Here is a 25,966-nt window from a genome sequence, read left to right as displayed (position 1 = left end):
AATAATTGATGTCTCATCTCCTAAAGAGGATAAGAAACATAATTCCAAAAACGTTTCAGAGTATATACCTGTGGTGTTCACACAAACCAAAGTTTATTATTAAAAACCTTCAATAAATATATTTTTTAAATCAACGAACAACTGTGTCACATCTACCTTCAACACTGGAGAACAGTTGTAATAACCTCGGGGATCGAGTGGTAAATATTCTTCATTCATTCCGTTACAAAGCCGTCAACATTTTCAACATCCTCATTGTCTACAAACATATTTCTGAACAATATGTCACTGTTGGCTCGCAATATAGTCCAGGGCTCGACAGTGCAAGCATTTCACTCGCAAATGCGGGCAACTGTCAAGTGCGTGCTGGTTGAAAAAAAAATACCGCTCGCATGGTGCGAGTGCATTAATACTCCCTCTGCACTATTTTTATAACGTACATTTGAAAGTCGCCGTGCCCTCCACTCGGACCCGTCGCCATGGACGGGCCTTGGGGGTCTGTGCCCGCCCTGTCAGTCAGCCGTGCCCGCCCTAGCAAGATGACTCACCAACTATTCGTCCTATCAGTCACGAAAATTTGCGCCTTCTGTTTTAAGTAAAGCATGGCGTGCCAGCCAACCACATACCTCCTTTCAAGTTTGGCTGTGATTGACAACTAAGCGAGCCAATGACAACGCGCGCTCTGCAGACGTGCCTTAGCCAAATCTACTTCCGGGTAGATAGTGCGCATTTGCCGGCTGGCGCTGGGACAAAGACTGAGCAGTGAGCAAGTCGTGCCGCTTTAATGGAAGCCACCAAATGCCAAACCTCGATCCAGGATGACACAGTTGACATCAATGGGAATCCTGAGTCCACTGGTTACGTTTACAAGTGAGTGTCAAACTTTTATTTGAATTAGTCAAGCCACACAGCACGGATCAATTGTAGCAATTCACAGCAGACCCAAGCAGTCACACATACACAACAACAACTAAGGAGCATAAAATTATTTATCACTAAAGCAGTTGCAGTACAATGTGAGTTGAATTCTCTTTTTTTATTGCCAAGTTTGTTCATGTTGATGACTGTCACTAAGTTCTAATTAAAAAAACAGCACTTTACACATCCTTTTGGATTGATATTCTGCTTAGTTTTTCACTGAACCCATATGTTGTTTCTGTATATCATCGACATAACTCAACCTTATTTCTAAATCACTTTAAAACAGCCATTGCTGCATACAAAGTGCTGTACATGGAATAGAAATTAGTCTTTTAGTAGACACAAGTGAAATAAAATAACACAAAATAAAATTAATTAGAGTAAATATAAGTAGATAAGTATACACGCAAATAAAATACAAAAAAAAAAAATCTGTACAAGTATAGAAATAAAATAACACAAAATACAGAAGGCACCATAAAAAAAGTGAAATTATGTCAAGTCTCATGCTGAGTCAAAGATCAAAGAATAGAGATGTCTGGCAAAAATGAAAGGAAATGTTGTCCATATCGTACAGCCCTAATCCAACACGCAAATGAAGGCAACTGCTAGCCAATTCCAGATAGAAGGGGCTGGGTCACTGAGTCATTCATTCGGACATAATTGTTTACAGAAGTGACGAGTGGATTTGTTTCAAATGAACTTTTGAGTTGAATAAATGGAAAATGAACTACACATTTTTTTTCAGTTTGTCTTTTAGATTTCAGAACGAACTGCCGCTTTTAAGTGACAGAAAATATTTCTGAACACTTTTGCAGTTGTCACAATGCCGCTGTTCAACCTGATGAACATTAGATTTAGGTTGATAAAGTGTGCCCCCCCCAAAAAAAGTAATGCCCCCCCTACAATTTCTTTCTGGTGACGGGTCTGCCTCCACTCGATCTCCCGTAGCAACGAGAGTGCACCGCCACACGCCGAATCAATCGAATATTATGTGTGGTAAATGAGCCGCTGCAATGTGATTGGCTGGCTACTTCAGATTTATGGATGTCGCATACGTGTACACGCGCACCGCACAGACTACAATTTACATGCAAATATATGGCGCTTTTCCACCGCACCGCTTCCACACTGAGGCGGCATTTTTTGTCCCTGGATATCTCCATGGGACTATTTCGGGGCCGAGCGGTTCCGTTGTAACCTCTGCTTAGAACCCTTTCGGCAGTGGTTCTGCAGCTCTGGTTGTCGGGAGACGAGGGGGGCCGTGTCGTCACTTGTCATCTGATTGGCCGACAGCAACGCAGAGAGCAACGCTGTGGCACACGCCCATTTCCTTGTTTTACGAGAGAGAAGTAAAAGCGCCCGCCAGTCTTCGCCAAAGTCATAAAAATACAGTACGTACGATAAACGTAATAATGTTTTACAACAACACTGAACTATATTTACAATTTAAAAGGTACTTGTGGATGGATTTGTAATGTTTGTGATTTAAAAAAAAAAACTCGTGAGTGCACACCGCGCGCTGGTGGTGTTTTGCCATTCACTTGAATGAGAGCGCCAGCGGCAGAGCTCTCCATTCAGAAATATGGTTGCGAGCCGGTCGTGAATCTCAATTCATCCATGGTGGTCCATATTAAATTGTAAATATGGTTCAATGTTGGCCTGACTTGCCACTCGTGAAATATTATGGCAGATCCGTATGCACTGGGGAATGCAAGCTTGGCTTGGACAGTTCAAATGATACAGATGAAAAGGTCAGGGGAACATCGGCTGAGGAGCAGGTGAAGAAAAAAGAAAAAAAGTACTGACTTTCTGAGCTAAACAAAATAATGTTCACATGAGTTAAGTTATACGAAGTTATTGATTTGTTTTGATAGCCACTGCTGTTGCAGGTAAACCTCGTGACCAATAAAATATTTTACAAATATATCGAGTTGCGTATGCCTAAGGTCATGCTGTACCTCCACAAAAAATGGTGCGACCAACTAAAAACCAGTGCTACCAGTGAAAATGTTAGTGTAGAGCCCTGTACACTGATTCAAAGTCCTCCCGTGCAGTCGTCAATCGCCGTCAATTATTTTATAACTCCCGCGAACCTGCGTCAGCCACGAATGCGCGAATAAAATTTCAAGACATGCCTCGAGGCCCACATCACCCTCTCGTGTTGATTCTGATGCATTTCATCAGCTAAGAGACCAATAATTGGTCAAAACAAAACAAAATGACCTATCCGCTCTACCAGCGATTATTTCGTCAAATATATAACATAGAAATGTATTTTTTCATACTTTATTTGTTGGACAGTGTTTCAATGCTTCAATTGTGACCCTATATGGTATTTTAGGAAATTACTTCACATTTGGTCTTTAAAGGGAGAAGAACATTAGAGCTCTAGTGGTCGAAACAAGGCAATGCGCTCCAGGCCTGAATGGGTTAAATGTAAAATTATTTCACGTGATTCTGCTGCTGACAGTTTGACCCTGGAACGAATTTCGAAATTTTCTATCAACATTTTTTTTTTCTATGGTGAACATGGTTGGATTATAAATCCAAACATATCGACCAATCACACCATGGAACAAATTGTGTTGTGTTGTTGTGCCGTAAAAGTTTGTACATCACAATTTACTCGTCTTGATCATTTCATCTGTTCTCTCAACTTTTAATGCTATTTCAGGTGGCTCTAAAGAGGCATTTACTTGTTCAGTAATTGTCTATAGTACTAGTACTCAAGCTAAAACACTTGAAATAAACTCTATAAAGACCTTTAAAAAGTTACCAGAGGTTAAGGTTACCAGAAGCATCCAGAGAGTGGAGCGAAGTTTGTGACATACAACTTGAGACAAACAAAGATTAAAAAGACGGCTGAATCAAAAGCTGTGAAGAGTCTCCATTTGAAGTAGAGATAGACCGATAATCGGTCGGGCCGATAATCGGGGCCGATATTTGACATATTGGTACATATCGGTATCTGTCTGTTTTATTAATCTGACGGCCGATATGAGCGATCCATTTAAAACTCCGTCTTTTCGCTTCGAATGCAGCCCAGAGCGTCTCTGTCTGTTATGGAGTCCAACTCCAGCAATGTAACGCCCATAGCAGCATTTGATTGGTTAGCCGTGCAAAAGCCAGAACCAATCAGTAGTGTATGCCGTGTGTCACAGTAGCCGGTCACACACGCACCCACGGACACAACACGAGAGACACATGCTTCGAAGGTAAGTTAAAAGAGAAGAGACTCCGCCGATCGTTTCACCATGATAAGCTAAACACATTGAATTATGTTGTGTATTAAATGCACTATATGAATGGAGCTGCATTGCCTTGCATTGAATCCCCGCTAGCTAACAGTGGTGTGTTCAGCTTAGCATGTAGGCTAACACCAAGTAGCTAATTCGCTACTTGAACTACTCGGGGAGGGAATCACACAAATTTTCACTTAATTAAGTAAATAATGTTTGTTAGAAAGGTTCCAAATATTAACAGTTGTCATTATTATATTGTCTAGTTCCATGTTAAGAGTAGAGTAATTATATTTACCTCTCGTGACGCACACATTGCATTCTGGGTCACGTCCACTACTTGTTGCATAGCGGTTATTATGCAGTGAGATGCCACAGTGACACTAAATAGCGTTTAGTTACTTTATATTGTGTTTATTTGTCGCACTGGTTTGCCATTGTGTGCCTTAAGCCTCGACGTCGATTTGATTGACAGCTCGTTGTGCACCTCGTTAAAGTCCGCTCCGTAACAAATTAAGTGTCTCAAACACCGTTTAACTACATGAACGTGTTGTGTTCTCTTCCGTATGTTTGGCATTAGTAGAGAAGTGCACTAAAGTATAGTGTGCTTATTTGCTCGTTTTGTCTCTCTTTTCACGTCATGTCTGCCGTCAGTTGGGACATTATCCTCTCAATCGATGCCACTAATATGTAACATCTATGGCCGTAGTCGGCTGCAATTAATGTTCAGTGATGTAATTTCGTTACGTGCATCATACTTTGAATAATGAGCTCATGTTTGGTGTGTTGTATAACTTTCTCGTGTGTTAGTAACTATTCATGTGGACAGCTAAGATAGTGCTTGTTAATGTGAATTAGCAATGTTGCAGCCTAGTTATTATTTAGACAAGTACATCTGTGCCATTAAGTGATACAGTACAGTACAGTAGTGAGAGAATAGTGTGCCCATATACACACACGTGTCTATAAGTGTAAAACACATTAAACAGCAGAAAGTGGCAGCGGTCCACCGCAACAATGTCTGTTTAACCAAGTTATTCTTACTATTATTATAACCAAGTTATTTTACTCTACCTTTTTCTGCGTTGATTGGGGCATCCTAAGTGGCAGTAAACTACATGATGAAGTGTCTTTTGACAGTTCTCTTGTAAAGAGGAGTAGCATGATATTGCTGTTCTCGATTTAAGATCCTCAGCTTATCAAAACTGTCTATATGGTAACAATAACAATAATTATAATAAGGTCTACAAGTACTGTATGGTGTTCAGGGATGAATAGTTTTTCTCATGGAATTTTTTTATTTTTTTTTTGCTGTAGTAATAAGTAATGCCACAGCTGATGCACATTTTGAATGACAGGGTTCCTCCTATTACTTCAAAATATAAAAATATAACATTTATAGAATAAAACTACAAGTATCCCAAATGCTATAAAAGGTAATGTCACATTGGCCCCCACATTTAACTCCCCCCGCCACCAATGTCTTATTGCAGATAGAAGGATGTAAAATGAAAAGTGTAGTGTGAGAATCCATTGTAAAGAACGGTTAGGGTTTGCATTATTAAAAAATTTGGTGCCAACATTTTAACTTTTACTGCAAATGAATATCGGCTTCAAATATCGGTTATCTTCCTCCTTGACTACCGATAATCGGAATCGGTATCGGCCCTGAAAAAAGCATATCGGTCTATCTCTAATTTGAAGCGTTACATTCTCCTGTGCTTGTGGCCCTGCACACTCCATCGGGCTTCCTCTCAGCACTGTGTGGTATTTGTCCCCAGATAAAATCCAGAGAGCCAAGCGCGAGCTGCAAACTTTCCCAAGGATGCCATCCAGCAGCATGCCGCTGTTTGCCCTCCCTTGTGGCAGAATGGCTCCGTTGTCACTCTTCTCCTCTCTACTTACTCCAATGAGCAGGTGAACAGACCATCGTTTTACAAATGTACTCCTAATAAGGTTTGAATTGGCACTGCCCTGCTCGCACTAATTCAGATTTTGAAGTTGTTAAATTTTCAGACTTAGTAGGACATTTTTGGACTCAATTCCCACCTTCACCACTACACAGAATCTTGCTTATCCATTCCAGCATGACAAATAATGTAATACTGTTCTAAACCCAGCACACATACCAAAACTTGCATGCAAAAGTATCGATAACAGATTAGTTTTCAAGTGAATGTAACAACCAATCATTTACTAGGTATAGTGACAAATTAATAAGATTGCATACAAAAGCTGTACTATAAATTAAACCTTTAGAAAGACAATTAGAATGGCACCCAGTAGCATGCTGACTGTCTCCAAGGCGAACACTTATGCTGCATTCGAGGAATACCAGGAAGTGTGCAGAGGAACGCCCCTTTAAACTTGGAGATCCAAGTTGCAAAGTCACAAAAAAAAAGGACACCAACATTACCAACCAGCTTCATTCTGACGTCACTTGCCAATGTCAACCCCCGTAGACACAAAGACCATGAATGGTAAAACATAATTTACACGATTATACACGGATTTATCTATGTATTTGTTATATCGAAATAAGTGACTTCACGTAGGTCAACATGTTTTGGACTGAATGTGTTACCCAGAAAAACAATTTATCGAATGCAGCCATCTTTGTTGTTTACATTTTCCTCAAACACTCTGAGGTCAGAAAGGGAGAATCCAAGTGGGATATATCCTTCTGACAACCAGGGAAAAAAATATTGTCCAATCATGTTTATTTTGATATTCCCAAATCTTTGTGAAGTAACTGGAATACTGCAAAAGAAATTTTTGAAAAACAAAAAAAGTTTTTATTTTTAAGCTATGTGTCCACTACAGAGGACATTTTTTAGAACTTAAATGCTAGGCTCAAATACAGTAAAAATAATTCAAACAATACTTTAATGTTTTCTTGGAGTCTTATAGAAAACATGCTATCAACATTTAAAACCTAAATTTGTTCTATAAAAAGTGTTATACATTTACTTTTCCTCTTCCCTAAAAAGTGCTTGCACTGAGGGAAGCCATTTTCTTTTATGATGCAATCAAAGGTAGTCTAGTGACAGCTAGACAGTAGACATTACTGTCTCGCTGTCACTAGACAGTCAAAACATCGCTGGTGCATTGTACACATGCACGTGCTGGTCAATATATGTAAAGTGTTGTACACTACACATTTATATTTTCTTATGTTCTGAGAGAAAACTTCATTGAATGTTATTCTTTAGACTATTCCATATGTCATTTTTTGAAAATGGTAATTTTCCACAAAAAAACCCAAACAAAAACATAACAGAGCCAGCCTTTTGAACGCTCTTTTGTGTGAACGGCTCACGAATGAACGGCTCCCGAATGAACGGCTCCCCTGAAAGAGCCAAAAGTCCCATCACTAATACGGAGTATATCAATTTAGATGTTCTAAACTCCATATGAGATTTCGTGTCTCTTTTTTTCATTATGTGAATTGTAGTTTGTGTTTATTAACTGCTTACTTATGGATATGCCAGAAATTGATACAAATTGAGTGATTTTTCAGTTTTCAGTCATCAACAATTGTTCAGCAATGTGGTCTGAAAAAAAGGGTGAACATGTTGACTCCAGTGATTTCATATCCCTGTTCTCAACATCCTTCGACAGTACCTATTTCCTAGTTGATATTTAATAGCTAAAACATTTCTCTGAAGTTCTTGGGTATGCGGTTGTGGAACATGCCTTGGCCTCTGCTGGTTTCCGCACACGTTAGGATCACGACAGCTCAGCACACGAGGGGAGAGAGGAGGAAGTGGCGTTATCACCAGCTGGCTCAGCTAGAACAGTCTGTAGGAGCAGCGACAGGAACGCGTGGGTGTGCATGTACAGAGGCCCCGCAGCTCTGTTTCTAGGTATACTATATGTGTTAATGTGTGTTTTTGAATAAAGGCATGTGCACGATGATGTGGTCTGTAGCTAATACTTCTAATCACAAAGGCCCAGACATGCATGACATAATACCATTTATGTCAACAAGAATTGACAACTTTTGCCTTGAATTGAGACTACTGATCATTGTTTGTCAACCTAAGACAAAAAAAGTAAGTCCTCCTTGTCAGGGATAGACTGATTTTCGGCTGGGCCGATTATTCAACATTTTGACGATTATTGGCATTGGCCTTTTTGAAGAAACACACAACCGAACTTTAAAACTGTGTTAACTTCAGGAAAATATTTATGTGAATTTTCGGTTAACTTTATAAGAGATGCTGCTGACCCTGGAAACGCTGAAACTTCTGTTTATGATTGAAATTCAAACAAAGATAAGTAAATTTATTTTATTTTATTTTTTTTGTCACTGTCAAATTGTGAACATGTTCAAAATTTCTCTTCGACAAGAAAAACGTATATAGAAAAACGAATAAAGTTGTTTTGGGAGAGCGTGGCGAGTGTCTTTGCAACATTGAACAAAGCCTGCCAAAAAAGCAACAATCGCTACATGCACGCACCCTCGCAAGCGTGCTCCACGCCACTCAGTGAGATACGCGCTTTAACCCAAGCCATTACACAGTGTCACACAAAAAACTCACAGATTCACTTTCAAAAATGTGTGCACCTCTTATTATTTGCATCAAGACTGTGATTGGCTATTACAGATTAGATTGGCCACCAAACAAAATCACACCAAGGTTTCTTTATAATTTTAATGTCATACTCAACTGTTTTCAGAGATCCATGTCTCAAGCAGGGGGACACAAAGATCATGGTGGGCGGGCCAGATGCCATATGTCCTGCTCATAGCAAGAGTGCATAGACATGAAGTAAATAGGGAAAATGATTGCTGGCTATGGCCAGTGGAGTACATGGTGAATCGTGGGGAAGAGTCAGTCCAAGGAAACTAAATGATATGTTAATCCTCCTAATATACATGTGGGTTAATTTGACCCCATTCACTCATAGGGTTAAATGTGTTAGAATTTTTTAGGACAACAGGAGGGTTAAGTTTAATACTTTTGATATTCCATCCATCCATCCATCCATCCATTTTCTTTACCGCTTGCTCCTCACAAGGGTCGCAGGGGTGCTGGAACCTATCCCAGCTGGCTTCGGGTAGTAGGTGGGGGACACCCTGGACTGGTTGCCAGCCAATCGCAGGGCACACAGAGACTAACAACCATCCACACTCACAAGCACACCTGGGGACAATTCGGAGCGCCCAATTAACCTGCCATGCATGTCTTTGGAATGTGGGAGGAGACCGGAGTACCCGGAGAAGAACCACGCAGGCACGGGGAGAACATGCAAACTCCACTCAGGAAGGCCGGAGCCTGGACTCGATCTTGCATCCTCAGTACTAAGAGGCGGACGTGCATTCACCGTGCTGCCCACTTTTGATATTCATTTATTATTAAGTATAGGGGTGGGCGAGTACCATTACCAGGTATTGGTATTGGTGTTGGTGTTGGTATTGGTGTTGGTGTTGGTATTGGTATTGGGCTGATATCCGGCCTTATTTCAAGGTAACGGTACTCACAATTGATGGCCGATACTGGTATTGTTATTTGTGGCCGTTGTACAATCAAGAACTAGAAATAAAGAAATAGAAACTTTACCATTGATTTCATTTCATTTCAATTTTAAGTAAAATATGCTATATTGGGAAATATAGGTCTTTCTTTAAAATGATCTGTTAGTGACTACGTTTGTAAAAGCGCAACAACCCGAATATGCTTTTCCTCGGGTTTTTAAAACCCCAAATGAGATCCCTGGGTAACTCCTTTCATAACCGGAATCGTTGCTCATATAAACGCATTCGGAATACCTCGAACGAACGGGCCATTGTTTTTCGAGTATATAAATATAAGTATATAAGTCCATGCTTCTGGCGTGTAATCTACCGGAAATCCTCAAGCCAATGTCAGCAAACGACGCTCGCAGCAAAGAACCACACTTCTGGAGTGAGGAGGAAATCGATTACTTTATTTAACATGGTGAGTGATAAATATAATGTCTTTTATTGAATGTATAGTAAGTTAAAAGCGGAAATGACATTTACGTACAGGACTGTCTCAGAAAATTAGAATATTGTGATAAAGTCCATTATTTTCTGTAATGCATTTAAATAAGCAAAAATGCCATTCATTCTGGATTCATTACAAATCAACTGAAATATTGCAAGACTTTTATTGTTTTAATATTGCTGATTATGGCATTATTTTTTACTTGGTGTGAGGAAATATTCTAATATTTTTAGATAGGATATTTGAGTTTTCTTAAACTCTAAGCCATAATCAGCAATATTAAAAACAATAAAAGGCTTGCAATATTTCTGTTGATTTGTAATGAATCTAGAATGTATGGCATTTTTGCTTATTTAATTGCATTACAAAAAATAATGGACTTTTTCACAATATTAAAATTTTCTGACAGTCCTGTAATAACGGGATATTCCAATCGAGCACAAATGAGCAAGTAAACGGGACTAACTGTCCGCCACGCATGTAACCGTGTTACCTTGATTGTTTCAGAAACTGTCATTCTGAACCTTAAAGGGATAGTTCGGATTTTTGGACATGAATCTCTATTTCATCCTCACCTCCAGTGTGTGCAATCAGCACTGACTTACCCCCTGACAGCGTTCTGTGACACGAGTTCTGGTCCGGTGTTGGACGAGAGGAAAATAGTCCAGCAAGTTGGCTGGGGTCACAGAAATAAAGCGTTTTTCTTCTAAAAACAATTTGTGGTCAAAGGAGTGATACATTTGCACACTAAACTCCTTTTTGAAAAAAGTCAAATGCCATAACCGCCGGCACTACTTTTCTGTTCGTTCATATCGCTGCGCGGCGCCTCGCATACAGCTGATAGACGCGCACTAATCTACAAGTTGTTTGTCTTTTCGAAGGCGCGCGGATCAGCTGTCTGCAGCTCCTCTTCTCTGAAGTCAGCAAGGATAGGCTCCAGCTACCCACATGCCATGGCAAGCACAAAAGAACATGAATTGATGTTTGTTTTTCGTCTGTGGTGAGGAATGAATCATTGATGTATTAGTATTGATATGGCTTGTATTGTCTGAGCTTGCATGTGCTCGCTAAGGAGAGGCGATCTAAAACAATACCCAAAGTAAATCATTCCCAACTGATACACTGATCCCCCTCTGATGAACTTGTGTTTGTGTGTGTGACCTTGACTTCACCAAAAGTCCAGTCGACATTTCCTTTCTTTTATTTGTCCATCCAACCCTTCCCTAAAAGAAGCTATTTTGAGTGTGTAACATCATTCCAGCAAACAATAAAGTGATTGTTCACTGGCTCCAACGGGATCAACATCTGACATTATCGCGCCTTGATTCTTCAAATAGATGTCTGATGTCGGATTGCAGATGCACCTCTGCCAGAGGACAACCATGAGAGAATAGAGCTCCTGTTGGAAAGCTGTTCTTGCATAACATGTATACCTCCCAATGGCAAAATGCAAACACGCGCACAGTCACGCACACACGCTCACTATACTTTTTTCCTTGTACATGGATGTTTCAGAGTGGCTAAAAAGGGGGACAGAGGACCCTCTGAATAATTAGCTAGAGCAGAGAGAAGAATGAGAGGCAGTATGCCAAGTAGAGTCAATGTACTAACACGAACCCTGTCCAAAGGGTCAATAATCATGCCTGCCTGGAGACGACAGATTAATTGGATAACATTAAAGTGAATGTCATTTTTTTTTTCATGATTACTGTTTATTAACCAATTATTGATGTGCATTTGTTTATAAACAACAATTTGGCCAAGGGAGGGAAGCGGTATTAATGTTGTACTCACCAAACGTTTTGAAAGTGATTCAGTTACTGGTTTGGTCAGTAAAGGAGATGTTTGCAAATGTCTTATTTTGATTAAACACAAACGACAATCAGTCTGCTTTCACGAAGGACTACAGAAAGCAAAGAATCATTATTGTTTGTTCAGACGCTGACATCAGACAATTTGGGCAATTTTATGTTCAACAACGGCTCAAGATGATTACTCAGCTATCAAAATTGTTGACAAATTTGATTATCGATTTGTTATTGATTAATCGATTAATTTTGACCCCTCTAGTACTAGCAACATAGGAACATTTTGCAAAATTTATTCTGTACATTATTCATTTAGGTTGTATGTATGTAGCTCTTTTGAAAATGGAAAAGAAAAAGCTAAAATCAAGTTTCATATTCAAATCACACTCCGTCTCCCCCCCCCCCTTTTCCTTCCTTGTGGCATGACTGAGATTATTTAACATGAGCAAAAAATATTGTAAAGATATCAGGAGATACTCTATAATCAATACACAAATATGCACTAAATAAACAAGTTATTTTAAAAGCTTTATTCCTCCATCTTGTGATTATAAGCATTTTATCATTTCTTTTATAAGGTATGGTGGGACAAAGAAAATGGCAGTAATGCAGGCTATGTACTCTGAAGACCCTCATCCAGGACTTAGCAATCACTTATGCAACCAAATGCTATGAGTAAATATGCGGTTTTGACACAAAATTTAAATTAGACAAAATTATCTCACTGAATGACTGTATATACAGGAGAATGAAGCTCTTTAAAAAAAGTAATTGAGTCATGTAATTTATTAGCACGAAGGGAGTTTGTAAACATGAACGTGAGACCGGCAAGATGAACCCTCCCATGTTAGTTTAGCGCTAGCTAGCTGATACGATAAAGCTGTGCTTCTCAACCGCGGTCCTCGAGTACCCCTATCCAGCCTGTTTTCCATGTCTCCCTCAGCCAACACAGCTGAGGATCTTTATCAGGCTTCATGCAGAGCTTGCTGATTAGCTGATCATTTGAAACACCTGTGTTGGCTGAGGGAGACATGGAAAACAGGCTGGATAGGGGTACTCGACGGCCGCGGTTGAGACCCACTGCAATAGAACATGGATGAATTCAAAATGTCACCAAAAGCAAAAAAAAAAACCACAAAAAAAAAACGTGGGCTCCGCTGTTGGTCAGTGTACTGTACGATAAGAGAGGTTAAAGGAGCTAAGTAAGTGCCCTCCATATGATTGAATTGGATTTTTCATGTTTTTGGACTATGACAAAATTACAATTAGTCAAGTTGATTTAAATAGTAAACGAATAGTGAATGCAGATTTTGGGTGCGAGTCCGATCTCTAGTAGGTAGGCCTACTGTATATAACGGCACAACAAATGATAGAGATGCATTTATGGTTTAAAGCTGCCTGGGGAAATGTAGTTTCTGTGAATGCTACTGTCGCTATGTAGCAGCTTGCTCAATGAAAACCAGCATAATGTTTCATTCATCAAACAAAATAAAATGCCCACCTTGCTTGCTGCAATAGCCCAGCCACATTTGATTTAACACTAACTTCATTGACTCAATAACACAACTTGTGACATAAACATTTACAAAGTCATCAGATAGCACATATTTTCAAGCACACTCATTTATGAAACTTATTGGTCTTATTTAACATTTGATTCTATCACAATCATAGGATCAGTCATCAGACCTATGATGATGCCTGTTAACTGCTCCACAAGTCATATGATCATCTGGAGGTATGCATCTGACTGGGTGTTGAAGTGGCATACACAGGTTTCATAATACTGTATATTTCCATATGAAATGAACACAACCATTTGTAAATGTAGGGTTGCAAGTGGAACTCCAAGTTTAGGGAACAGTTGGCAATAATAATAATAATAATATTAATAATAATAATAATAATAATAATAATAATAATAATAATAATAATAATAATAATAATCTCCACACAATAAAACAAAATATGGTCCAGTACAATAATATTATATAACACAATAAATTGTGACAAATTCTTATATTAGATAATGCTCGAGAGAAGCATCTAAATAAATGTCTTTGTTTGGACTGCATTAAGAGAAGCTTTTCAGAAACTCGTGACTGAGTTTGTCTGAAACATTAAACATTGCCAATAAACCGGTAACCAGGGATGTAATGATAAGCGCAATATCGTGATATTGTGATATCAAAACTGCCACAACATCATCGTCGTCATGTTCACGATATTTAAATGCAACACATCTGTTCAAAAAGTCAGGTCGATTTCTATTTGAGCAGCTCTCGCACCTTCTGGTGGCTATTTTTTTTATTTTTTTTAGGGCAACTTAATTTTGATCAGGGATGTTTTGGCCCAAGATTCTACACTAATTGTCAGATGAAGGGGAATGTAATATGCCTGTGAAGCAAGTCAATATGTGGAGGAACTCAATGTGTGCGTGCATTAACAATATAACATAATAATAATAAAACATAATAATAACATAAGATTCCTGTTATGTACAAAAGCACAATATTGTGCTTTTTTTTAAAGTCTAAGCTTATTTTTGTACAATATTGTGACCTTTTTTAAGTATCGCCAAACTCCTCACAATATCGTGATAACTATCGTATCATGAGCTTCATATCCTGATAATATCGTATCGTGACATTTGGATATCATTACATCCCTACCGGTAACTATTGTTGAGTTCACCCAAGATAAATGTTAAGAAACAAAAGACAAATAACTCAATCACATTGAACACAACAGGAAATAGAGAAAGTGACAGTTAAGTTTCTTGGATATGAACACAGCTGCCTACCCAGTTTGGGATTAGTTGACAATGACCAAATGAGACAGTTACTGTAAATAGTGCCTCACGATGAAATGTAAAAATAACAAGACACATGCTTTCAAAATGGAGCCATGCTTAGCCATATTATTTTTGGCTTTGGGAAAGTGAATACGAGTAGGCCTACAGTCATTAACTCATTGATTTTTTTTTTTTTTTTTTTTTTTAAAGCCTGACATCATATTAACTCATTCACTCCAAGGACATTTTCGCTGTTTTACTGGATTTTGACTGATTTTGCAAAGCCCATAGAATATTGTATCTTATTGCTACAAAAACATGGAACATATCAAAAGAAAGATTAAAGTCTCTTCTTTCATCAGGAAAAAAATGTATTTCCATCTGTTTCCATTTTGCATCAATTAGCATTAGAATATGGCTAAGCTTCATCATTATTCACAAATCTGTTAGTGGGGAATAAAATTGGGGAAAAGAGTTTTTTGGTCTCTTATACTCTGCTGCCATCTGCTGGCCGTTTTTGGAATAACTACCATTCCTTCAAGCATTCTCTTCAGTTCAGAGGTTACATCAAAGCCAAAATGTATAATTACATTTTTGGGAACATGGTAAAATTTAAAATAGAACATATTTATACGTTTTTGGGAGTAAATTAGTTTTAATAACCACCCAGATGTGTTTGCCCTTCATAATCTTCTGACCTCAACATCTTTGATAATCTATGTATAGCCTGCGTCAGGCCGAAACCTCATTAGTCACAATGTGGCAAATTTTCTATTTTTCTTTTGGTAAGTGAACACGCATGGGTGTCATTTTTACGAATTATTGAAAGTGTTGAAAATGTCTTGCTTCTTGTCCTTGACGATGCAATGTTGACAGTTGAACATTTTGCTAACAAACAGCCAATGACGAGAAACTTTAAAAATATAGCGGACTAAGCAACGACGGACGTGGGTTTTCGTCCGTCAGTGTAATGGTCACTCACCGGGTCGAGTACCGACATAGGCCTACTTCTCAGGCTGTCACAGAAGGACACTTGTTTTGCTGATGACTTGACGGAAGCACACGCTACGTGTCTCGCACTTTTGTGTGAGTTGCTTCAGAGGACTGTCAATAAAGGATCTGTGCTGAAACTCGTTGCTGACTATGATTGGTTCAGGAGGTGGATCCAGCCGAGTTAAGTAAAGATGACGTTATTCCACTTTGCCATGACAACAACAAAAATGTACAATATTTTAGTCTAGTATCTTGTTTATTTGTTTGCAGAGAGAGAGAGAGAGAGAGAGAGAGAGAGAGAGAGAGAGAGAGAGAGAGAGAGAGAGAGAGAGAGAGAGAGAGAGAGAGAGAGAGACAGAGAGACGGCAGTGTTGTCTTGTGATGGAATTTTGGATTTATGTACTACTGGGTTATGTTACGTTTGTTACGTTTTCCTATGTGAATATTTGAGTTTATGTTACTTAGTTAGTTAGTTTATGTCAGTTAGTTAGTTAGTTAGTTTATGTCAGTTCATGCTATTTCAGCTACGGCTAGTATGCTAACTAATTTAATGATTGCTGACGTGAATTGTTTACATTGAATTCGGTTATTCAACTACTGAATACAGTGACAATATAATGTAATGATGCATTTGACGAGGTTTGTATTCCATCTGGAGTATCTGTCAGTCCATCACTGACGAACTGCTCATTTTATTAGCGAATGAAGACTGACGGACAAAATAGTGGTGACGAAAGCGATGATGGAAGTATAGTTAAAATAACATGACAGACTGACTGACAATTACGGTTTGGTTCGGCTTGGAGAAATGATGGACTGACAATGAGAGAAGGGTGCCCAGAGCCCTGACGAATGATGAATGACTGGCAAAATTTTGTAAAATGCTCACCTTTGATCATTTCTTACTGGAAACATTCATCCATCCATTTTCTATACTGCTTATCATCAGCAAGTTATTGAGTGAGCTGAAGCCTATTCCAAGACAAGGGCAGGGAGAACATGTAAATTCCGCACAGGAAGGCAGCAGGCCAAATTCGAACCCCTGACCATTGACTTAGACCACTTAAGTTGATGTGCTAATCATTCACCCACCTTGTTGCCCCAACTAGAAATTTCATTTTAAACTCCCTATTAGGCCAGTGTTAAAATTGTGTTCAATCGGAGAGGTTCCCCAGTATACTTACATTGAAGTATTATTGAATAGATTGCAAAAGGGGAACCTGTGACATCTGTACAAGTGATATTCAATAGTTGCTTCAACTGTACTAATCACATAATACCCTGAAATACCTTGTAAGTATAAAACACGAGCAATGATTGCTATTAAGATTACCATAATAAACTTGTTTCAAAACCAGTAACGCATACTTGCTACACTTGCATCCCCATACAATTAACAACAATTGGTTGCACTGCCTTAAGGACTTTCCCAGATAACAGTTCTTTCCGTATCAATACTGTTCCAAGCTCCCTCCCTTGCCTGCAGTGTTGTGGTATCATATCTGGCCTCTTTGTGCACAGGGGGATTTCCAGCCACTGAAACGGTGAGCTGGTTGGGAATGGGCAATTGACCTCTGGGCAGCTTTTTTTTTTTTATGATATGGGAACATAGTAGTCAACATCAGTCACACTTTGTTGCACATTTTGGAGAGTAGAGAAACACAATGACACAAAATTGAATTGAAACCAGGGTAGATCTTCATCTTCGTCAGATCCTTACAGGAACGTACACATTGTGGAATTGACACAAAGTTCCAACATATTTGTGTATGGATTCAGATTCTGATTGGTCTTTGAAAAGTGTAACAAACTTCTCAAAAGCCAGTATATTTCCTTTGCTTCTTTGTTTATTTATTTGAAATTTGTATGACTTTAGGGGCATTGTAATTCATAGTTCAATGCAATATCTCAAGAACCAAATATACCGGATTTTCCGCACTATAACGCGCACCTAAGAGCCTTCAATTTTTTCAAAAGCTGACCATGCACCTTATAATCCGGTGCGCCTTATATGTGGATCAATATTGAGCCGCAACAGGTCTCGCTGTCAAGACGCTATCGGTGACCCTGCACGATCGGTGACACGCATGCGCAGAAGATCCCGCCATCTTGGATCGCTAGCTAATACTAACACTTTACCTCAGAGACAATAATAAAACAGCTGTTTATTCATTTTGGGAGTGAATGGAGTTGTCAGAAAGCTGGTTTGTAATTTATTAACTCATTTGCTCCCAATAACGTGTAAATACGTTTTTTTGTTTTGTTTTAATGTTTTAAGTGTCCCAAAGACGTATTTATACGTTTTGTTGTTGTTGTTGTTTTTTTTAATGCTAGAGCATAAAGAAGGCTTTGATACAGCCTCTCAACTGCAAAGAACGGTTGCAGAAATGGTACTTATTACACAAACGGCCAGCAGGTGGCAGCGAAGCAAAGTAGATCAACCAGGGCCATGTAGAAAAAAAGCTAAATTACTTACAATTTTAAATAGATTTGTGAAAACTGATGAAACTTAGCTCTCTTCTAATGCTAATTGCTGCAAAAATGGAAACAGAAACATACTTTTTTTTTTCCTGATGAAAGAAGAGACTTTAATCTTTATTTTGATAGGTGCTTTTCTAGCAATATGCTTTTATAGCAATATGCTTTTATAGAAATAGAACACAATATTCTGTGGGTCTTGCAAAATCAGTCAAAATCCAGTAAAACAGCCGGGAGGGAACGGGATTGCTTGAATGAGTTAATGCAGTTTGACTGACCTATCTGACTGTTTTGTTGACATTCCCTTGAGCACAGCACCATCTAATGGATGCATAACTTAACCTCAGCCTCTACTGTAGCGCCTTATATATGAAAAAAGTTTTAAAATATGTCATTCTTTGAAGGTGCGCCTTATAATGCGGTGCGCGTTATAATGCGGTGCGCCGTGTATATGGAAAAAGTTTTAAAATATGTCATTCATTGAAGATGCGCCTTATAATGCACTGCACCTTATAGTGTGGAAAATACGATAAGTGGATGCGGCTACTGCAGCCCAACAAGCAAAAACCTAATCAAGCTTCTCAACGACTAAAAAAAAACATGTATGTCCATTGATCATTAATGAGCAGACAGAAGTTTAATAAGATCTACTCTGCAAACCCCAGCTGCACAGTAACCATTCTTCCCCGAACAGACTTGTAATTGCAGAGAGACAGACGGACAGATGCAGCTTACAAAACAACTCGTGAAGAGGAATGCCCACCATTTGGCATATACAGTAGAACAGATGAATAGCTTTTGTGGAGAGGTTTCACCGGGCCTGGTTGACAGAGGGCTAAAGTCAGTGCTCCCCGGCCCAGCAGACAGACGAGACAAAGACAGACCAGTGTATTTCACCCACAGTTTTTCTCTAGGGGCCTTTTCACTGCTAATCCACTGGGCCTGAGAGGAGCAGCAGGACAGGTCAGTAATACTGCTCCACCTCTGAGGAGGCCTGTGACTTTGGCAGCATTATGACGCCAGATAAAGGAGCTCGACGCTGCCTTCTGTGTCGCTCAAGTCACTCTTGTCGAGCTGATCCTGATCCCTGACATTGTGCTCTTGGAAGCAAGGCTGGCAGGTCAGTGGCTCAGCTTGATGGCCAGGTAAGCTTCTGTAGAGCCCGGTGTTGCTATAGTCCTCCCTTGGTGGACACTCGCACTACAGACTGGCTGTCATGTCGATCAAAAACAAACATCCCAAACTTCCATAACCACTTCCCCTCCCTGTTTTCATTTCTTTGTCGCCCACTCTTTCCCAGCTTGAGGCCATACTTCTGGATGCCCTATATTGTCCCAACCCACTTTCTTCCAAATGTGGCCAAAGTTTGTGAATCAAAAGCACACTAAATACGTCACATTCCACATAGTACCTATCTCTGTGGTGGCAGGACTTTCTCACACAACTTAAACCCTATTTTTCTTTGAATGAGAGTGCTCTATTGTTGTCCGAATTGTCCATCCAAACCCTAGCAACTTCCCCAAATCGGTATGCTGTAGGAATTTCTGGCTCCACTGCCAACTCTAGCTACCTGGTAAAGGGGATTAGGACTGCTTTATACTTTGGTCAAGAATGCGGAATGGCTGAACTCCTGACCAAGTCATACAGGCTTGACATTCAAAGCCTGCGTTGCAGTGATGCCTTCAACCTCTGGTGCCCATCGCACCATATGAAATGTGACAGCTCGATTGTAATATTGTGTATGGGAAACGATAATATTATATAAAGAACAAATGAGGAAATGCTTCTAGTTGGGCACCAAAGAAATTAGTGAAAAGCTGCACACAAGGTTTTATGATAATACAATTTGATCTTTAACCCTGCTTTCATATTTGAACAACTTCATCACAGATATTTTAGAACAATATTGTTAGGCCTGTACCACTCGTCTGTCCAAGTTATTGAATGAAAGTAAATGCTTACATCAGTAGCATGCCCGCATCATGACACTATTCATACTACCAGGAAGCGAACACACTGCAACTCTTTCATAAATGTCATCCATGCACAAGAAGGACAATATCGAGATTTTAGATAAGACTGTTAGCCAGGGCTTTTGGGATACTGGACACATTTTCATTCCCTCAAGACTACTACAAAAGCATCGTCTAGAACCTCATATGACACCAGTGAAGAGAAAAACAACCGTGTCCATTGTAGAGAAATAGCTCACCTTGTTTTTTTCGAATACAATATTAATCTGACAACAACTCGCAACCTTGCAATACTGATACCGTAGGAATGGACATACAGTTAGTGGTATTGAGGCAAAGATAATCATATATCCTAAAAGCTGTTTATTAGAGTACATATACATATGACAGTACTTTTACTTGCTAGTTTCTAGGGGTGTTAAAAAAAAATCGATTCGGCGATATATCGCGATACTACATCGCGCGATTCTCGAATCGATTCAATAATCGGCAGAATCGTTTTGGTTTTTTTTAGGATTCACACCTTGAGCATGGAAGAATGTTATATGAACGGAACATTAAGCCTTAATATTTTATTTTAATGCTGTTCAAACATGAAACAGATTACAACCTCTATAAGACTGAAATTTCAGATAAATAAATAATACATTTTCATATAAATCTTACACTCTACAAGCTTACTGATTAGTATTTTCTAAATTTGAATGAAAAAAAATCGCAACAATCGACTTATAAATTCGTATCGGGATTAATCCAATCGAATCGTGACCTGTGAATCGTGATACGAATCGAATCGTCAGGTACTAGGCAATTCACACCCCTACTAGTTTCACAGAGTGGTAGGCTTCCATGCTGCACTCACAAACGTGTATATGCCACAACTAGACGATGTTTCTAATGACAGCCCTACTTTTACTGTAGCTGTTTAAAGAGCCTATATCATGCAAAAATCAACTTAAAAATGTTGAAGCCATATTAAGATGCTATTTCCTCACTAAAAACAAACCAAATTCACCCATCTCTAAGAATCCCTGCTCATTCTTGCTCTCCAAACACCAGCCCCCTCCCAACTCAAGAAAACGACTGGGTCCTCACTTATCTACGCACATAAGAGAGGACCCAACCTGCAGACTAAATACGCACCCACTTTTTTCAAGCAGCCTGTGGGACGCCCGACAAGTGTGTCTGGAAAGGAGGAGCGATGATGTGGCCACCTGAGCTGAGGTGCCAGCCTCCCTGTCTGGAGCTCCTTCAAAAGTACACTTATAGGGGGCGGCACGGTGCATGACTGGTTAGCACATCTGCCTCCCAGTGCTGAGGATGCAAGATCGAGTCCAGATTTCGGCCTTCCTGGGTGGAGTTTGCATGTTCTCCCCGTGCCTGTGTGGGTCTTCTCCGGGTACTCCGGTCTCCTCCCACATTCCAAAGACATGCATGGCAGGTTAATTGGGCGCTCTGAATTGTCCCAAGATGTGTTTGTGAGTGTGGATGGTTATTTGTCTCTGTGTGCCCTGCAATTGGCTGGCAACCAGTCCAGGGTGTACCCCGCCTACTGCCCGAAAACGGCTGAGATAGGCTCCAGCACCCCTGCGACCCTTGTGAGGAGTAAGCGGTTCATAAAATGGATGGATAGATAGATAGATAGATAGATACACACACTTATAGGCGGGATGTCCTAAAAAGAGTATCCAGGAAAGAGTCCCTATGAGCCATGACGCCAACCCCCCTGATTACAGCCCCGTTCTTTCAAATTTTTTCTCTGTCAGGTGGGACACCTGACAAGCGTAACGAGAAAAGAGGCACTTTGATGCGGCTACCTCGGCAACAGACCAGCCAGCAGCTGTTTGTCTATGATCGTCAATTCTGAAAAGACTGGTTAACTTTGCCCAGTACCAAAGTGAATTGACCAGGAGATTAAACCAAGAAACGTGCGCAATTCTCACAATCAAACCTAATGGAGAGGCCGGAGCGGCAAGTAAACCGCTAACTAAATGGTGACATAATATTAGCACAAGCACTAACTTTAGCTTTGTTGTCAAGCACGACATGCCAGACATATTTTGTTGTATTAAAAAAAATAAACTTATTCATTACACAGTTTACCATATGCATGGATGAATAGTACACCATGGTATAAAGGTTGCCACTTGACTCTGGTTCTAGTTTACCACTTTCATTATGAACTTTGATGTTTTTATTTTGGCTGCCTATGCCATGTTCATCTCCTTGGTCTTGTTTCATCAGAAAGAAAAAAAAAAAAAAAACGCTTCAGACTTCATCCCTGCCTCGCTGCGTTGCTTCCTTTAATTTGGGTCCACCTTTCCTCAACCCCTAAAGTGACTTGACAAATGTAATATTAGGGATGCATGACAACTGCCCCTCCACCCCCCCCACCCCCACCCCAATTCCGATAACCGATTGCTTCCTTCTCCTCCACGCCAATGCCAATATCTATCTAATGGATAACTTTTTTTTTATAAACAACAAATATATCTGCTGCTGGGTCATCAACTGATAAGTTTGTCCGATGATGCCCATTTGATTAATTGTCATATGGCGCGAACAAAATGAAATCACCAATTTGGGACTTTTATTTTGAAATAGATTTAAAGACAAGAGTTTGTAACATCCACGAGACAGTCAGGAATCCACTGGAGTAGTTTTAAGTTTGTACTGTCTCACACAACTATGTAAAAAAAAAAGTTGTCCTTTTAGAAACCGGTAAGTGGTGGTCATATTTGGACATTAAGTGGTATGACCTGAAAAAACAAAAATCATTTTGTCCAACAAACATTTTCACGAGAGCTATAAGCGGCTATAAAGGGCACTCGCAGCCCAGGCCACATGCACACTGGGGTACTGGCACATTGTAATTTATTCATTTTTTTTAAATGGCACAATAACCCTTAAAGGGATACAAGACTTGTGGACAAACTTCCCTGAAAAAATTTTCATTTGATTTTGAGCGATTGTGATTTTATAGTGCTTTATGAGCCGTCCGGCTCATCGCAAGTCGAAGTTGAGGAATGTATGCAAGTTGCGTGTTACAGAGGCTCAAATTACCGTTCAAATCCCCATTGACACTGTTCACTCTGGAAATGTAAGTTGTGGATGGTCCCTAACCTGGACGGTAAACATCTGGGTGAATTTTACTCTTCCAGGCCATGGTACATGTTGTGTGCTAAGCACGCTTTAGCCCACATTAGGAGAGGCCACCCGCCCACTGCCCCAACCCCTACACGCAATGACATAAAACCGGACGTGCAGAGGATTTTATTCTGAACAGAATTGGCACAGTATTTGGGATAGAAGACGGTCTTTTTCTTGCCCATTACATCAGCAAACTCCCATTCAAGTGAACGACCGCAGCTGTCGTTTACGCACGGGATACGTCATCACGTTCACGTGACCAGCATAATGGCGTTCACCACGGTATGTTCTTATTTTGATACTTAATCGGTTTAAAAGAAAATTCAGGGAATAATATGCTAGAGATATTTGCACTTTTATTCTTTATACACAATGCCTAATTCTAATACTGGAAAATGAGTTTTAAGTCTTGTATCACTTTAACATATGGATTTTTTATTTTGTGCCCGTCCTGATGTGTCATGAGTTTTCATGCATGTTTAGACCACCCATATCAGCATACTTTTTCTTGGCAAACTAACGAGCGCATAGCCACAGCAACAACATGCGGTTAATCAAAAAGTTTTGCTAACAGCATCAGGGAACATCTGTAGATGAAACACACACAGATTCAAGTCAAACATATAAAATCTGTGGGAGGAGTTCTCTAAATTGTGACCTCTATATTTGGCCAACAACGGTGCAACATTTGAAAGTAAATCCAAAATGGTGGATTTCCTGTTTGGTTAAACCTTTGGCTCCTGGGGACTTTTTTGTAGGTCTTGGAGTTTTTCATATGCCTTCAACTTTTCGTAGATCTAAGTAAAACGTACAACTGGATCTGCTTTGCTGAATCTATATTTTTTTTTGCCAGGCCTGATGTGTTTGCCAAGTTTTATGAGTTTTTGTCCATGTTAAGACCCTCAACAATCAGCATTCTTTTTTTGATTGACAGATAGTTACTGTGCTTCCCGATATATTATTGTAGTCCTGCCACACAAAATGTGTAATGACAGACAAGTTACATACTCGCACTTAGTAGAACAAACTTTTTTTTTTTTTTTTTTTTTTTTGCATTAGCGGTAGCTTGAGCAGGGACAACTGAAGCTCTGGCTCGACACCTAATGCCTTCCTCCTGGCACCAGGGGCCACTGAAAGATTCCTCAGGCCTGTGAAACTAGTCGGCTGTGCACAGGGTTCAAAGATTTAGCAAATTCCAGGGCAGCTCTCAGGGGAGAGTTACTTTGTGAGTGACCACAAAAGTCCTAAAAAAAAGCCCATATATTTGAAGATCATGATGTTACAGTTTCTAAACTTATAGTGATCCCTAAATATCTTTTAAGAATGTGATTCAGTAAAGTTAGCTAAACATCGTCTTGCACATTTCAGGCCTAATAGTTGTGGAAATATGTGAATTAGTAATGGCATGGTTGGGAGGGTTACTTTAAAAATGTATTTGATTACAAAATAATCCAAGTACCAAGTAAAGTAACTTATTTTAAATTATTTTTGGATTACTCCAATCACAAATATACTAATTAAGACAAAATAAATTAAATATCATAACAAATATAGAGGTTTTTATATGTTTGTCTTGTCTTTTGTGTTACCAATGTTTAACAATATTCAGGGTTTTGGAACGGAGGAAACTAGGAGCTTAGAATTCCATACTCATCGCTGTACCAGCCTGCACAAACATCAGAAAAGCGGCTTGTGGAAGTACACATCTTCTTTTGAAATTAATGCTTTCAGTGCCACGGGCTGCTGGGATTTTAATGACTCTATGTGAATATGGTTATTAAAAACTGAGTTTAATGCTTAATGACACAAGCTATTGTCTCTCCCGGGCGCCATTTTGAATGTTATGAGGATGGACTTGTGCTGTCGAATGGGATGGCATTGCTCATGAAGGAAATGTCACAGCAAATAGACACATTTGATTGCACAGTTAATTTTGAAGCAAGCCGAGCCGTGGTCATGGGCAGGCTCTGCAGACCCGTTTCTTTTGTGCAGGATGAAATGGGCTTGGCCTGCAAGGCTAGGAAATTGAAATCGTAAACCTCAGAACTGTTAAGCAGACGCGTTCATGGTGCTGCAGGTGTACGGACAGACAGCCGGGACAGATGGACACTTTAGTTTTCCCGTGAGTGAAAGTAGATTTCCTTGCTCCACAACCAAGTTGTAATAATGAGTGAAATGGGTAAAAAAGGGGCAAATGCGCTTATGAAGACATCATTTGCAGCAGTAGCTTAACCCCCACACCACACATGCATAAACACTAGGGGTGTTAAAAAAAATCGATTCGGCAATATATCGCGATATTACATCACACAATTCTCGAATCGATTCAATAGGCAGCCGAATCGATTCTTAAACATCCATTTTTGATGGAAAAATATTTACCAAAACGTCTTACTTCGGGTTAGGGTTCACACCTTAAGCATGGAAAAATGTTATATAAATGGAACATTAAGCCTTAATATTTTATTTTAATGCTGTTCAAACATGAAACAGATTACAACCTGTATGACTGAAGTTTCAGATAAATAAATAATACATTTTCACACAAATCTTACACTGTACAAGTTTACTGATTAGTATTTTCTAAATTTAAATAAAAAAAAAAAATCGCAACAATGGACTTATAAATTCG

General features: G+C 39.5%; 2 long non-coding RNA genes across 3 annotated transcripts in view; one reads left to right on the top strand and one right to left on the bottom strand.

Annotated features, from left to right (window-relative positions):
* Positions 1–25,966, bottom strand: part of LOC144015530 (uncharacterized) — a 118,324-nt gene that overhangs the window by 33,538 nt on the left and 58,820 nt on the right. The gene's annotated exons all lie outside the window — the stretch shown is intronic.
* On the top strand, positions 585–11,100 carry LOC144015848 (uncharacterized). Of its 2 annotated transcripts, none has more exons than XR_013282807.1 (3): positions 585–870; positions 5,945–6,080; positions 11,020–11,100. It is a non-coding gene; the product is annotated as an uncharacterized LOC144015848 (long non-coding RNA). The 2 variants fall into 2 exon arrangements; XR_013282808.1 differs by lacking the exon at positions 585–870 and adding an exon at positions 2,222–2,315.

Source organism: Festucalex cinctus, chromosome 3 (assembly GCF_051991245.1).
Source record: "Festucalex cinctus isolate MCC-2025b chromosome 3, RoL_Fcin_1.0, whole genome shotgun sequence".
Taxonomy (NCBI): Eukaryota; Metazoa; Chordata; class Actinopteri; order Syngnathiformes; family Syngnathidae; genus Festucalex; species Festucalex cinctus.
This window is presented reverse-complemented; position numbering and strand designations above follow the sequence as displayed.